Below are 13,211 nucleotides of genomic sequence, written 5' to 3'. Positions count from 1 at the left end.
GGGTTTTTTGTTTTTCCATATAAAGTTGATTATTGTCCTCTCCAGATCTGTGAAGAATTTTGATGGGATCTTGATGGGGATTGCATTGAATCTATAAATTGCCTTTGGTAGAATTGCCATTTTTACTATGTTGATACTCCCAATCCAAGAGCAAGGGAGGTCCATCCATTTTTTGGTATCCTCTTCAATTTCTTTCTTCAATGCCTTAAAGTTCTTGTCAAATAGATCTTTCACTTCCTTGGTTAGATTTACCCCCAGATATTTTATGCTGTTTGTGGCTATCGTGAATGGTGAAGCTTCTCTGATTTCCCTCTCTGCTTCCCTATCCTTTGTGTATAAGAGGGCGACTGATTTTTTGGAGTTGATCTTGTATCCTGCCACATTACTAAAGCTGTTTATCAGCTGTATAAGTTCTTTGGTGGAGTTTTGGGGGTCGCTTATGTACACTATCATATCATCTGCAAATAACGAAAGTTTAACTTCTTCCTTTCCAATTCGAATCCCCTTGATCCCATTATGTTGTCTTATTGCTATTGCTAGAACTTCAAGCACTATATTGAAGAGGTATGGTGAGAGTGGACAGCCTTGCCGTGTTCCTGAGTTAAGCGGGATGGCTTTGAGTTTCTCTCCGTTTAATTTGATGTTAGCTGTCGGCTTGCTGTATATAGCTTTTATTATATTTAGGTATGACCCTTGTATCCCTAATCTCTCCAAGACTTTTAACATAAATGGATGTTGAATTTTGTCAAATGCTTTTTCAGCATCTAATGAAATGATCATATGGTTTTTTTCTTTCAGTTTATTTATATGCTGGATTACATTGATAGATTTTCGTATGTTGAACCAGCCCTGCATCTGAGGAATGAAGCCTACTTGATCATAATGGATAATTTTTCGGATGTGTTCTTGGATTCGATTTGCCAGTATTTTGTTGAGGATTTTTGCGTCGATATTCATGAGTGAGATTGGCCTGTAGTTCTCTTTCCTGGTTGAGTCTTTGAGTGGTTTTGGTATCAGAGTAATTGTGGCTACATAAAAGGAATTTGGTAATGACCCTTCTGATTCTATATTGTGGAATACATTAAGGAGTATAGGTATTAGGTCTTCTTGGAAGTTCTGGTAGAATTCTGCATTGAAACCATCTGGTCCTGGGCTTTTTTTGGTAGGGAGGTTTTTGATAACAGCTTCTAATTCTTCGCGACTTACAGGTCTGTTTAGATTGTTCACCTGGTCCTGGTTTAGTTTTGGTAAATGGTATTTATCTAAAAAAGCGTCCATTTCTTTTACATTTTCCAGTTTTGTGGCATATAGGCTTTTGTAGTAAGATCTAATGACTCTCTGAATTTCCTCTGTGTCTGTGGTTATGTCCCCCTTTTCATTTCTGATCTTATTAATTTGCGTGTTCTCTCTCTTTCGTTTGATTAGTTTGGATAGGGGTTTATCTATCTTGTTGATTTTCTCCAGGAACCAGCTTTTTGTTTCATTGATTCTTTGGATTGTTTTCTGTGTTTCTATTTTGTTGATTTCAGCCCTCAATTTGATTATTTCCAGTCTTCTACTCCTCCTAGGTGAGTCTGCTTCTTTTTTTTCTAGAGCTTTCAAGTGGGCTGTTAAGTCTCCAATATGTGCTTTCTTTGTTTTCTTTAGGTGGGCACTTAGTGCTATGAACTTTCCTCTCCGTACTGCTTTCATAGTGTCCCATAAGTTCGAGTATGTTGTTTCTTTATTTTCATTGAATTCAAGGAAGACTTTAATTTCTTTCTTTATTTCTTCCTTAATCCAGGTATGGTTCAGTAGATGACTGTTCAGTTTCCATGAGTTTGCAGGCTTTCTGGGGGTAGCATTGTTGTTGAATTCTAACTTTAATCCATGGTGATCTGATAAGACACAGGTGGTTACTAATATTTTTTTGTAACTGTGTAAGTTCGCTTTGTTACCAAGTATGTGGTCAATTTTCGAGAAGGTTCCATGAGCTGTAGAGAAGAAGGTATATTCTTTCCTCTTTGGGTGGAATAATCTATAGATGTCTGTTAAGTCCATTTGCTTCATTACCTCCATTAATTCTCTGATTTCTCTGTTAGGTTTCTGTCTGATTGACCTGTCCATTGGTGAGAGAGGAGTGTTGAAGTCTCCTACTATTAGTGTGTGCGGTTTGATGGCTGCCTTGAGTTTTAGTAATGTTTCTTTTACGTACGTGGGTGCTTTTATATTAGGGGCATAGATATTCAGGATTGAGACTTCTTCCTGATGAATTGTTCCTGTTATGAGTATAAAATGTCCCTCTCCATCTCTTCTGATTGATTTAAGTTTGAAGTCAACTTTGTTAGAAATTAGTATGGCCACACCTGCTTGTTTCTTAGGTCCATTTGCTTGATAAGCCTTTTCCCAGCCCTTTACTCTGAGTAGGTGCCTGTCTTTGTGGTTGAGGTGTGTTTCTTGTAGACAGCAGAATGTTGGATCCTGTTTTCTTATCCAATCTCTTAGCCTGTGCCTTTTTATAGGTGAGTTGAGCCCATTGATATTAAGTGATATTAATGACCAGTGGTTGTTAACTCCGGTCACTTTTTAAGTAGTAGGGTTTGTGTGTTTCCCTTCTTTGATTTGCGCTGGTGAAGAGTCTCTAGATGTCTGAGTTATTGTGGTCATTGTTGGACTCCTTGGTTAGTGATTTTCCTTCTATTATTTTCTGTAAGGCTGGATTTGTGGCTACGTATTGTTTAAATTTGTTTTTATCCTGGAAAATTTTGTTTTCTCCATTTATAGTGAATGAAAGTTTGGCTGGATATAGTAGTCTGGGCTTGCATCCGTGGTCTCTTAGTTTTTGGAGAACATCTATCCAGGACCTTCTGGCTTTCATGGTTTACATAGAGAAGTCAGGTGTAAGTCTGATAGGTGTACCTTTATAAGTAACTTGGCCTTTTTCCTTTGCGGCTCTTAATATTCTTTATTCTGTATATTTTGTGTTTTGATTATTATATGGCGAGGGGATGTTTTCTTTTGATCCAGCCTATTTGGTGTTCTGTATGCTTCTTGAACCTTCATAGGTACATCTTTCTTCAGGTTGGGAAAGTTTTCTTCTATAATTTTATTAAGTATATTTTCTGTACCGTTGAGCTGCACTTCTTCTCCTTCTTCTACTCCAATTATTCTTAGGTTTGGTCTTTTTATTGTGTCCCATATTTCCTGAATGTTTTGTGATGAGAGTTTGTTGGACTTGCTGTTTTCTTTGATCAGAGTGTTTATTTTCTCTATGTTATCCTCAGAATCTGAGATTCTTTCTTCTATCTCTTGTATTCTGCTGGTTATACTTGATTCTGTAGTCTCTATTCGTTTACCTAGATTTTCCATGTCCAGTCGGCCCTCTGTTTGTGTTTTCTTCTTTGCCGCCATTTCAGTTTTCAAGTCATGAACTGTTTCCTTGATCTGCTTGATTGTTTTTCCTTGGTTTCCTAGGGTATCATTCACTGATTTACTCAATTCCTCGAACTTTCTATTATACTTCTCATCCATTTCTATAAGGGCGTTTTTTATATGCTGTTTAAGGGTGTCAATCACTTTCATGAAGTCAGTTTTTTCTACTTCTTCTTGATTAAGGTGTTCATGTCCTCCTGTTGTGGGGTCACTGGCTTCTGGTGGTTTCGTGTTGTTTTTCAGATTGTTGGGAGAATTCCTGCATTGGCGTCTGCCCATCTCTTCCTCCCAATACTGCCCTTTGGATCTTCTTTTATAGGATCAGGTCTTCTTGCCCACTGATGTACCTTCCCAGTGATGTCACTCCCCAGAGATGTTTCTCCACAATGATGTTTCACTCGGTGCCCAGAACGAAACTCTACGCTGCTTGGTTAGCTCGCGAACAAAGGGCCCACCCTGCTCGCTGTGGGCAGGCTATGGGAACAAAGGAGCTACCGGCCACCCCTATGTCCTCCCGGTTCAGATTCGGTCCCAGCGCCCTAGCAGGCTGGGCAGGGAGGCACTATGCCCCAAAGGAGGGAGGGAGACAGGGGGTGTGGGGATCTGGATGTAAGCTGAGTGGGATAGGAAGAGAGAGGGGGTTTGGGCAGTATAGCCCCTGTAGGATGGCCAGGAAGTGTGGGCGGGCTGAGGTATGATCCCAGCTGCCGCAGCACTCACTCACCACAATGATGTTCCACTCGGTGCCCAGATCGAAACTTTGCGCTGCTTGGTTAGCTCGCGAACAAAGGGCCCACCCCGTTCGCTGTGGGCCGGCTATGGGAACAAAGGAGCTACCGGCCACCCCTATGTCCTCCTGGTTCAGATTCGGTCCCAGCGCCCTAGCAGGCTGGGCAGGGAGGCGCTATGCCCCAAAGGAGGGAGGGAGACAGGGGGTGTGGGGATCTGGATGTAAGCTGAGTGGGATAGGAAGAGAGAGGGGGTTTGGGCAGTATAGCCCCTGTAGGATGGCCAGGAAGTGTGGGCGGGCTGAGGTATGATCCCAGCTGCCGCAGCACTCACTCACCACAATGATGTTTCACTCGGTGCCCAGATCGAAACTCTGCACTGCTTGGTTAGCTCGCGAACAAAGGGCCCACCCCCCTCCTCAGTGTTTTAAACTGACATTTTTATTTTTATTTTATTGCTGTCTTCTCAGTATCGCTAGCTCATTTCTCACACCAGTCTGTATGTATGGGCTCGTGAATTCTAAGGCTCAGATGACGAAGGGAGAGAAGGCACGAGGTCTGGATTACACACGGTTCTGTACGCAGTCTACTGGCATGGTCGCAGAACCTATTGCTCTCACCATATTTCCCACCACCCCGAAAACAGATGGCTGGATAGAACAACGGAGGCCTCCAAAGAACCACCTCTCCTCCAAACAAACAAACAAAGAAACAAGCCTCCTCCCCCAAATCAGAGTCTTGCTATGTACCCCAAACTGGGTTCTTCGTGACTTAGCCTCCAAGTGTGGGGATAATAAGCATCTGCCACTACACTCAGCTGCTGTGGCTCTTTACAGACCAGTCACAGCAGCAACTGGGTACCGGGGACTTGGAGGGCTAGAGCAAGAAGGGCAGAGAGTTGAGAATGTTTGCTGCTCTTGCAGGGGATTTGAGTCCAGTTCTCAGCATCCACATCAGGTGACTTCCAGTAAATGCTTCCAGACCTCTGGTCTATGTGGGCATCTGTACTCATATGTGCTTATACACACAGAAACGCACATGTACACAGAGAATTAATAAATAAATCTTAAAACCAAAGGCTGGAGCAAAATTTTCACAAAGGCTAAGCATGCCCAGATTCAGTGTTTATTTGGTTCTCTGACCTCAAGAATGGATGGGTATGGAAATAGGAATGGTATCACTTTCCATTCCCTTAGCAATCTGCCAGCAAAACTTTAATTTCCTGTTCCTGTGACTCCATTGCCTGGTGGCTGAGAACGCTTAGCTCCAGGTGGAGCGTCTTCCACTAAGAACCACAACAGTGATTTCACTGAACTGGAAATGGAAACTGTCATCAGGCAGTGTGGTGTCCCCATTTCCCTGAATCAATAGACACGACAGGCATTAAGGGGCTGTCTAGTTCTTGATTATCAAGAGGAAGTTGAATAACTACTGCCCAGTAGAAGTAAAGATGGATTTGGAGTACCTGAAATACTTTAGACCTGGAGACACCTTTTAGTATTATCATGGAATATGATTGAAGTAAATGGAAAAACTTAATTCAGTTCAAGTGGGATTATGAATGGCCTAGACCTTTCAAGAAGATAGCTTGGGGTCTCTCCCTATGAACATCTAAATGACACTGAAGGCAAGGGGAGTATCTAAGGGACAGTGGGCGGCGGTCACAAGTACCAATGACAACCACAGGATAAGCTGCAGAGAGGAAGACACATCTGCTCCTTATCTTGTCAGTGTGCGTGTGTTGCTTCCTTCTTACTTGGGGAGGAAAGGGTTTATTTTGCTTACTTTTCCATATCACAGTTCATCATTAAAGACAGTCAGGGCAGGAATTCAAACAGGGCAGGGATATGGAGGCAGGGGCTGATGCAGAGGTCATGGAGGGTGCCGCTTACTGATTTGCTTCCTATGGCTTGGTCAGCCTGCTCGCTTATAATAGAGTCCAGCACCACCAACCCAGGGATGACATCAACCCAGAGCGAGCTGGCATCATTATCAAGCAATCATCAAGCAAGAAAATGTACCACAGCCTCTCCCACACAGCGATCTAGTGTGTGTGGGGTGTTTTCTCAATTGAGATTTCCTGTTGTAGTTAGGAGCGGCAAGGCTGAGTCCCCGGCACCCGGCCGCCCACATGGCTAGCTCTAGCTTAAGCCCCGAAATAATTACACGGAAACTGTATTCTTTTAAACACTGCTTGGCCCATTACATCTAGCCTTTTCTCGGCTAACTCTCACACCTGGACTAGCCCATTTCTAATATCCGTGTAGCTCACGAGCTGGCTTACCCGGAATGATCGTAACCTGCATCTGCCTGGAGTGGGAGAATCATGGCTACTCCCTGACTCAGCTTCTTTCTCCCAGCCTTCTGTTCTGTTTACTCCACCTACCTAAGGGTTGGCCTATCAAATGGGTCTAGGCAGTTTCTTTATTAATAAGAAATCACTCCCACATCAATTTCCCCCTCCAAAATGATACAACATTGTATCACTTTAACATAAAACTAGCTGGAAGACGACACATTGACAGTATTTCATTGGTATCTAAGTATGGCAGTTTTGCAGCATAGTATTTAAGTATCAGGGTATGAAGATGAGTAAACACCACTCAAAGACATTTTCTCCTGTGTTGGTAAATTCTGGGGGCACATTTTGGGAATTTCTAGGAGAAGTTACGACACTATTGTCTTTATTTAGAGATTATGTATGTATTCAGGAGGTGTATACGAGTCCCACACTTGAAAAGAAGGGGACTTGGGGTGCTTAACTTTATGTTTGACCTCAAGTAGATAGGGTGCCAGAGATCTGATTAAACGCTGCCTGGGTGTGTTTGGGAGGCTGTTTCTTGGAGGAGAACAGACTCAGTGGTGGGTTAGTATATTAGCAGATGGTAGGTGGCTGTTTGTAGGACTTTTAGCCCCATGATTGCTGAATCAATTCCTAATAAATTCCTCTGTATATATAAATATAACCAAAATATAATAATAAAGAATCATTTGTTCTTTTTATGTAACAACAATAGCACACAAACATACACACATCACTGGTTCTTTCCCTAAAAACCCAAACTCATACAACTTGTCTTTGTTACAGATGCTAAATGGTTCTGTTCATTCAGTAAGTGTAAATTGGACTTCATTTGGTTATAAATTACAAATAATCTAAGTAAGAAAAGATTACTGCTTGTGCAAGAGAGGGGGTATTTATATTAGGAATTATTGAGTTGTGTACAAGTTTAGTTAGGACTTGGGAAGAGCTGGAGCCCAGGACACACACACACACACACACACACACACACACACACACACACACTTTGAGTTCAGCCCTCTTCAGTTTTGGCTCAACAAATAACAGAACAGAGAGATACATCCTGCAACTCTCCCCTCTAGCTGTCTGAACTCATGCCACATCTTTATCCACTGATAGCATATAACTTTTGTATGTGTCAGCCTTTAGATTTCAACTGAGTCACCGTATTCCCACTGTAGGTGCACTCTGTTTCAGAGAAAGTAGGATTCTCAGCAAACTAAATGCTGACCCCCTAAATACTGGAGACATTATACTAATTATGATATATCCAGATGATGAAACATAACAGGCCCTTCAAAAATCACGAAGGGAGAATTTGCAGTGACATACCAAAATGTTGGCAACATAATTTCAGTAAAAATCAAAGGGCAAGAAACTACATAGCCGGCTTGATTCCAATTACATTAGAAATGGAAGACACCCTCATGGAAATGAGTATCAGCTTATTAGTGATTAGAGAAACTATCGGTTATGAAAAGGCAGTTTCTTCTAAATAGCTCTTATTCCTTCTTTAAAAATAAAATGCATAGCTAAAGATATAAATATGAGACTATTAAGCTAAATAAGTGTAAATTTTGATTGTGAGGATTATAGAGGCTATTATACATAAAAGGAGTGAGAGAGTAGCCAGTTACGTAGTCTGTGCCAAGTACATTTCCTTCTCTCTTTTATTTTTTTCTGTTCCATGCTTAACCCTTATAGGAAATAATTTGTCTAGGTATTGCATACAAGGGCCAAATTGACACTGAATACATTTTAATTTATGTCAACAGAATCAAGATAAAGTGTGTTGGAGAGAGGGGAAAAAAGCTTTTACGGCTTGAAGTAGCCTCCGAGGTGACTTCTAAACTCCAGTTCTTGTCTGATTTTGTAACCTACTCCAGCATGGTTCAATTAAATGCAGCATAATTAAGGGAATAAGATTCACATCTAAATTCACAATAGTGTATGTGTTTACACGTTCTCAGGGCTAATTGCCATTCCTGAACATCATTTAGTGTGCCAGCTCTCTTTAAGGAGGGCTTATAACTTCACATGTGAACTTTTCTCATTAGGATGGGATCAAATTAGTATAGAGTCCCCTTGATCTAAACTTCTAGTCAGGAAGACTTGAGAGCAAGTCAACGTTCTGCATTATAAAGCTGAGGAGAGACCAGGACACTGGAGGGAAGCACAGCCTCTTCCCTCTTCCCTCTCCCCTTTCAAGATTTCTAAAGTTGGATCCTGCTAGTCTATGGTTCTGTCAGAATTTCCCCAAACATTCTCCTTGGCTTTTGTTTAACAGCGATATTTGTGCTGAATTCATCCCCACCTCTCTTTCCCACTCCATTCTGCTTTCTTAGTAAAGCCTGCCTCAATGTACCAATTACCAGCATTTAAAATGAAACCAAGCCACAGATTATACAAATGAAAGGAGAGAAAACAACAAAATAACAGCACTTGGTAGAAACAAGGGCAGAGAGACAATTTGCTCTAGTCAAAGACAAATAAAGTTAAATTCTACCCAAATTACCACGTGTCAAACTAATCACGAAAATGTTGTTTCTCCAATGGTATTGTGCAAATATAATTGAAATGACATTTTATAAAATTTGGCAGAGGTAAGGTTTTTTTTTTTTGCAGGGCCATAAACTTTTGGATATTTCAGTTTACCCTGAGAACTGCTTGTGTTGTGTGCTCAACTGAAATAATTGGGCGGCACAGCTTCGAAATGTGTGTACGTGTGTGTGTGTGTGTGTGTGTGTGTGTGTGTGTGTGCGTTTTCTTGCTTGAGAGATCCAGGGACATGTCTTGGGATTCAAAAGTAAGCCTGGTATGTAAAAGGGGCTTCCACAGACTCCCAGGTTATTCTTGTGAGAATCACTCTGTGGAAACTCTTTGGTTGTTGACATTTATACCTTCCTATTATCTATCAAGGTGCTCATTTTGAAGTCTGTTTGCCTGTCGTATCTTTTTGCATTTTTATTGTACACAGAATGTCTTGGCAAGGAAGCAGCTTTTTCAAAAGGAAATTCATTTTAGTCTTATTCTGAGTTAATTTAAGATTTTGTTGGGGGTAGTTACCTAAGTAGGAAACTAGAACAAAGATGAGCAATACCGCCATGCCTTGCGCCCCTCTTCTATTCCTTTCTGGGGTCAATATTGCTTACGGTTTAAAATCAGAGATCTACAAACCACAGCCATGTAACTGTCAGGACTTTTATTAAACTCCACTCAATTCTATACCAATTCTTAGGGGACCATCACTATCTTCGAATTTGAGCAAAGATTGATTGAATAAAGACTGAACAAAAACTTACGGAATTGAAAAGTCATCTTAAATTTGATCCGCTATTGTTAGAAAGAAAACAAGGCCAAGAGATTTAGCCTAATATGCAAGAGGGAGTCGTGGAAGGCCCGCGAACAGAGGGATGACATGATTAAATCTGTCAGGGTCACACAAAATTGATTCTTTGATCATTGCTTACCTGTTTTTTTCTTTAGTGTAAAAGCATAAAATGTATTGTCACTAATCAAAGCCTTCAGGCTTGGAAAGTTAAATCACAATGGCAGAGAGTGCTTATGCCTTTAATCCCAGCACTCAGGAGGCAGAGGTAGGCAGGCTCTGAGTTCAAGGCGAGCCTGGTTTACAGAGTGATAGCCAGGGTTACACAAAGAAACCGTATCTGGAAAAAAAAAAACACAAACAAGCAAAGCAGAGTTTTATCTACTACACCAACCAACCAACAAACAAACAATCAGAAAGAACTAAATTTTCATAAAGTTGCCATCAAATGCAAACCTGCTTGTACTCTTTTTTTTTTTTTAAAGGAGCTCTGGTAAAGTTTTATTAAAGGAAAACTTTTTACTTTTCACCAGTCTGTTCTGGCATGCTTCTAATAATGTCAGAATCACCTGGGTCAATGATGGCCAGTGTGCATACTCGGTAGTATTTTCCACACGCTGTGCCCAACTCAATGTTATTGCCACTGTAGTGATGGACACCAGTTTTAGCCAACATGGCATAGTATTCGATTTCAGATTTCCTCAAGGCGGGGCAGTTGTTGGCGAGGATCACCAATTTCGCTTTGCCCTGACGATCATCTTCAGAGTCTGTTTGTATCCCAGCACGTACTTCCCACTTTTCATAACAAGCTGGAGCCGAGAGTTGATCGACTCCAGAGACTTTTTCATCTTCTTTGCTGCCACCATCTTCCTGCCTTAGGAGCGGGATGGGCCCCCAACCAAGACCAGCCGCCAAGATGGCCGGGGAGCGAGAAAGGAAGGAGCTCCCACAATGCAAAGCCCTTCTAGCCTGCTTGTACTCTTGGCAGAGAAATACAAAATAATTTGGAGAGCAACTTAAATTTGTGATGGAATTAGGAGGGACATGGTATATGGGTTAGCAATTCTCACTTTGAGTTACCTTGCCTATTAAAAATATTACACAGGGACCAGGTGTATGACTCAGTGGTAGAGTACTCACTTAGCATTTGTGAAGCCTTGCATTGAATTCTCAACACCACTAAAAAGATCATATAGGTCTATCGGGATTATCACACTCGCCCTTCTTCTTTGCTGGGGCCACTGTGCTGAACTTTAGATTTCATTGGGTTACAGCACAGTTGAGATAGTAAACAACATGAGGTGATCCATATGTCCATTTCTGTCAAAATAAATGAAATATCACTGCTCATGATTCTCTTGGAGTTTGAATAGATTTTTAAATGCTCAGTTTTGAATTATAAACTAAGAAACTGTAAAGAACTCTAGGGAATCATCAGTGAGGTGAGCTGCAACCATAAATATATATAATACCATTATATCGTTTGCAAAGTTATATCAATAACTGAGACTGTAAAGACTAAGGAAATAAGTGGACACTGATGATAAGGCCAATATAAAAAATAATAAACAGTAGGACTTACATAGAATAATTGAGGTGCATTTGAACTCAGTTTTGAAAACCTGAGATAATAAAAATCTTTTTTTTTTTTTTTCGAGAGTTGACTGTATTTTATTTGTTTTTTTTTTTTATTTTTTAAATTTATTTATTTATTAAGGATTTCTGCCTCGTCCCCACAACCGCTTCCCATTTCCCTCCCCCTCCCCCGATCAGTTCCCCCTCCCTCATCTGCTCGAAGAGCAATCAGGGTTCCCTGACCTGTGGGGAGCCCAAGGACTGCCCACCTCTATCCAGGTCTCGTAAGGTGAGCATCCAAACTGCCTAGGCTCCCACAAAGCCAGTACGTGCAGTAGGATCAGAAACCCACTGCAATTGTTCTTGAATTCTCAGTATTCCTCATTGTCCGCTATGTTCAGCTAGTCCGGATTTATCCCATGTTTTTTCAGACCTAGGCCAGCTGGCCTTGGTGAGATCCCAATAGAACATCCCCATTGTCTTAGTGTGTGGGTGCACCCCTCGTGGTCCTGAGTTCCTTGCTCGTGCTCCGTCTCCTTCTGCTCCTGATTTGGACCTTGAGATTTCTGTCCGGTGCTCCCGTGTGGGTCTCTGTCTCTGTCTCCTTTCATCGCCTGATGAAGGTTAATATTCCTGAGGATGCCTATGTGTTTGTCTTTGGATTCACCTTCTTATTTAGCTTCTCTAGGAACATGAATTATAAGCTCAATGTCCTTTATTTATGGCTAGAAACCAAATATGAGTGAGTACATCCCATGTTCCTCTTTTTGGGTCTGGCTTACCTCACTCAGGATAGTGTTTTCTATTTCCATCCATTTGTATGCAAAATTCAAGAAGTCCTTGTTTTTTACTGCTGAGTAATACTCTAATATGTATATATTCCATACTTTCTTCATCCATTCTTCCGTTGAAGGGCATCTAGGTTGTTTCCAGGTTCTGGCTATTACAAACAATGCTGCCATGAACATAGTTGAGCATATACTTTTGTTGTATGATAGGGCCTCTCTTGGGTATATTCCCAAGAGTGGTATTGCTGGATCCAGGGGTAGGTTGATCCCGAATTTCCTGAGAAACCGAAACACTGCTTTCCAGAGTGGTTGCACAAGTTTGCATTCCCACCAGCAATGGGTGAGTGTACCCCTTTCTCCACAACCTCTCCAGCAAAGGCTATCATTGGTGTTTTTTATTTTCGCCATTCTGACAGGTGTAAGGTGGTATCTTAAAGTTGTCTTGATTTGCATTTCCCTGATCGCTAAGGAAGTTGAGCATGACCTTAAGTGAAAAACAAAAAACCCAGGATAATAAAAATCTTTGTAAAGAAAAACACTTCTCTGCCTACTTCCAGTTCTAATTTGTGAAATATCTTTGCTGGTATACTATTGTGGACCTTCCTGTATGGGGCTCATAAAACACATGAAACTGACCTTTGATTAAACTTATATTACCCCATGTAGGGACACATCTTGTTATCGATGTGATTTTGATCACCTGGGAACTTTCTCAAAGCACACCTAGTATAACTAACAGTCCTCTTTTACAACGCTTAATTAAAGAGCAGGCATCACTTTTTCTAACTAAAAGAAACCTTCAGGGGTCAGGGTCAACCTCACGAGTTAGACCCACGGTCTCGCTAATCAGTGCCATCTCCTTATGCAGTGTCACCCGCAAGAGTGTGCTGTCTGAAGGAGATCAAAATAAACACGACCAGTCTGGATATTAGACTAATTTGTGTTATGCCAATTATGCCTGCTACTTGAAAATATATTTTAAGATGATTTTTCAAGTACTCAGGCAGCATTGACAGAGTGGAGACTATGTCAACATTACAGACTGGGATGTTGATTACAAACAGGGTGAGTTTTTGATT

At 41.2% G+C, this 13,211-nt stretch overlaps 1 pseudogene; it reads right to left on the bottom strand.

The window, feature by feature from the left end:
* Positions 1 to 10,250: 10,250 nt before the first annotated feature.
* LOC121447584 lies at positions 10,251 to 10,731 on the bottom strand (annotated as a pseudogene).
* Between the last annotated feature and the right edge of the window lie 2,480 nt (positions 10,732 to 13,211).

This window comes from Microtus oregoni, unplaced genomic scaffold (genome assembly GCF_018167655.1).
Source record: "Microtus oregoni isolate MIOR12 unplaced genomic scaffold, Mior012 000004F_ref0000308, whole genome shotgun sequence".
In the NCBI taxonomy this organism is placed as follows: domain Eukaryota; kingdom Metazoa; phylum Chordata; class Mammalia; order Rodentia; family Cricetidae; genus Microtus; species Microtus oregoni.
This window is presented reverse-complemented; position numbering and strand designations above follow the sequence as displayed.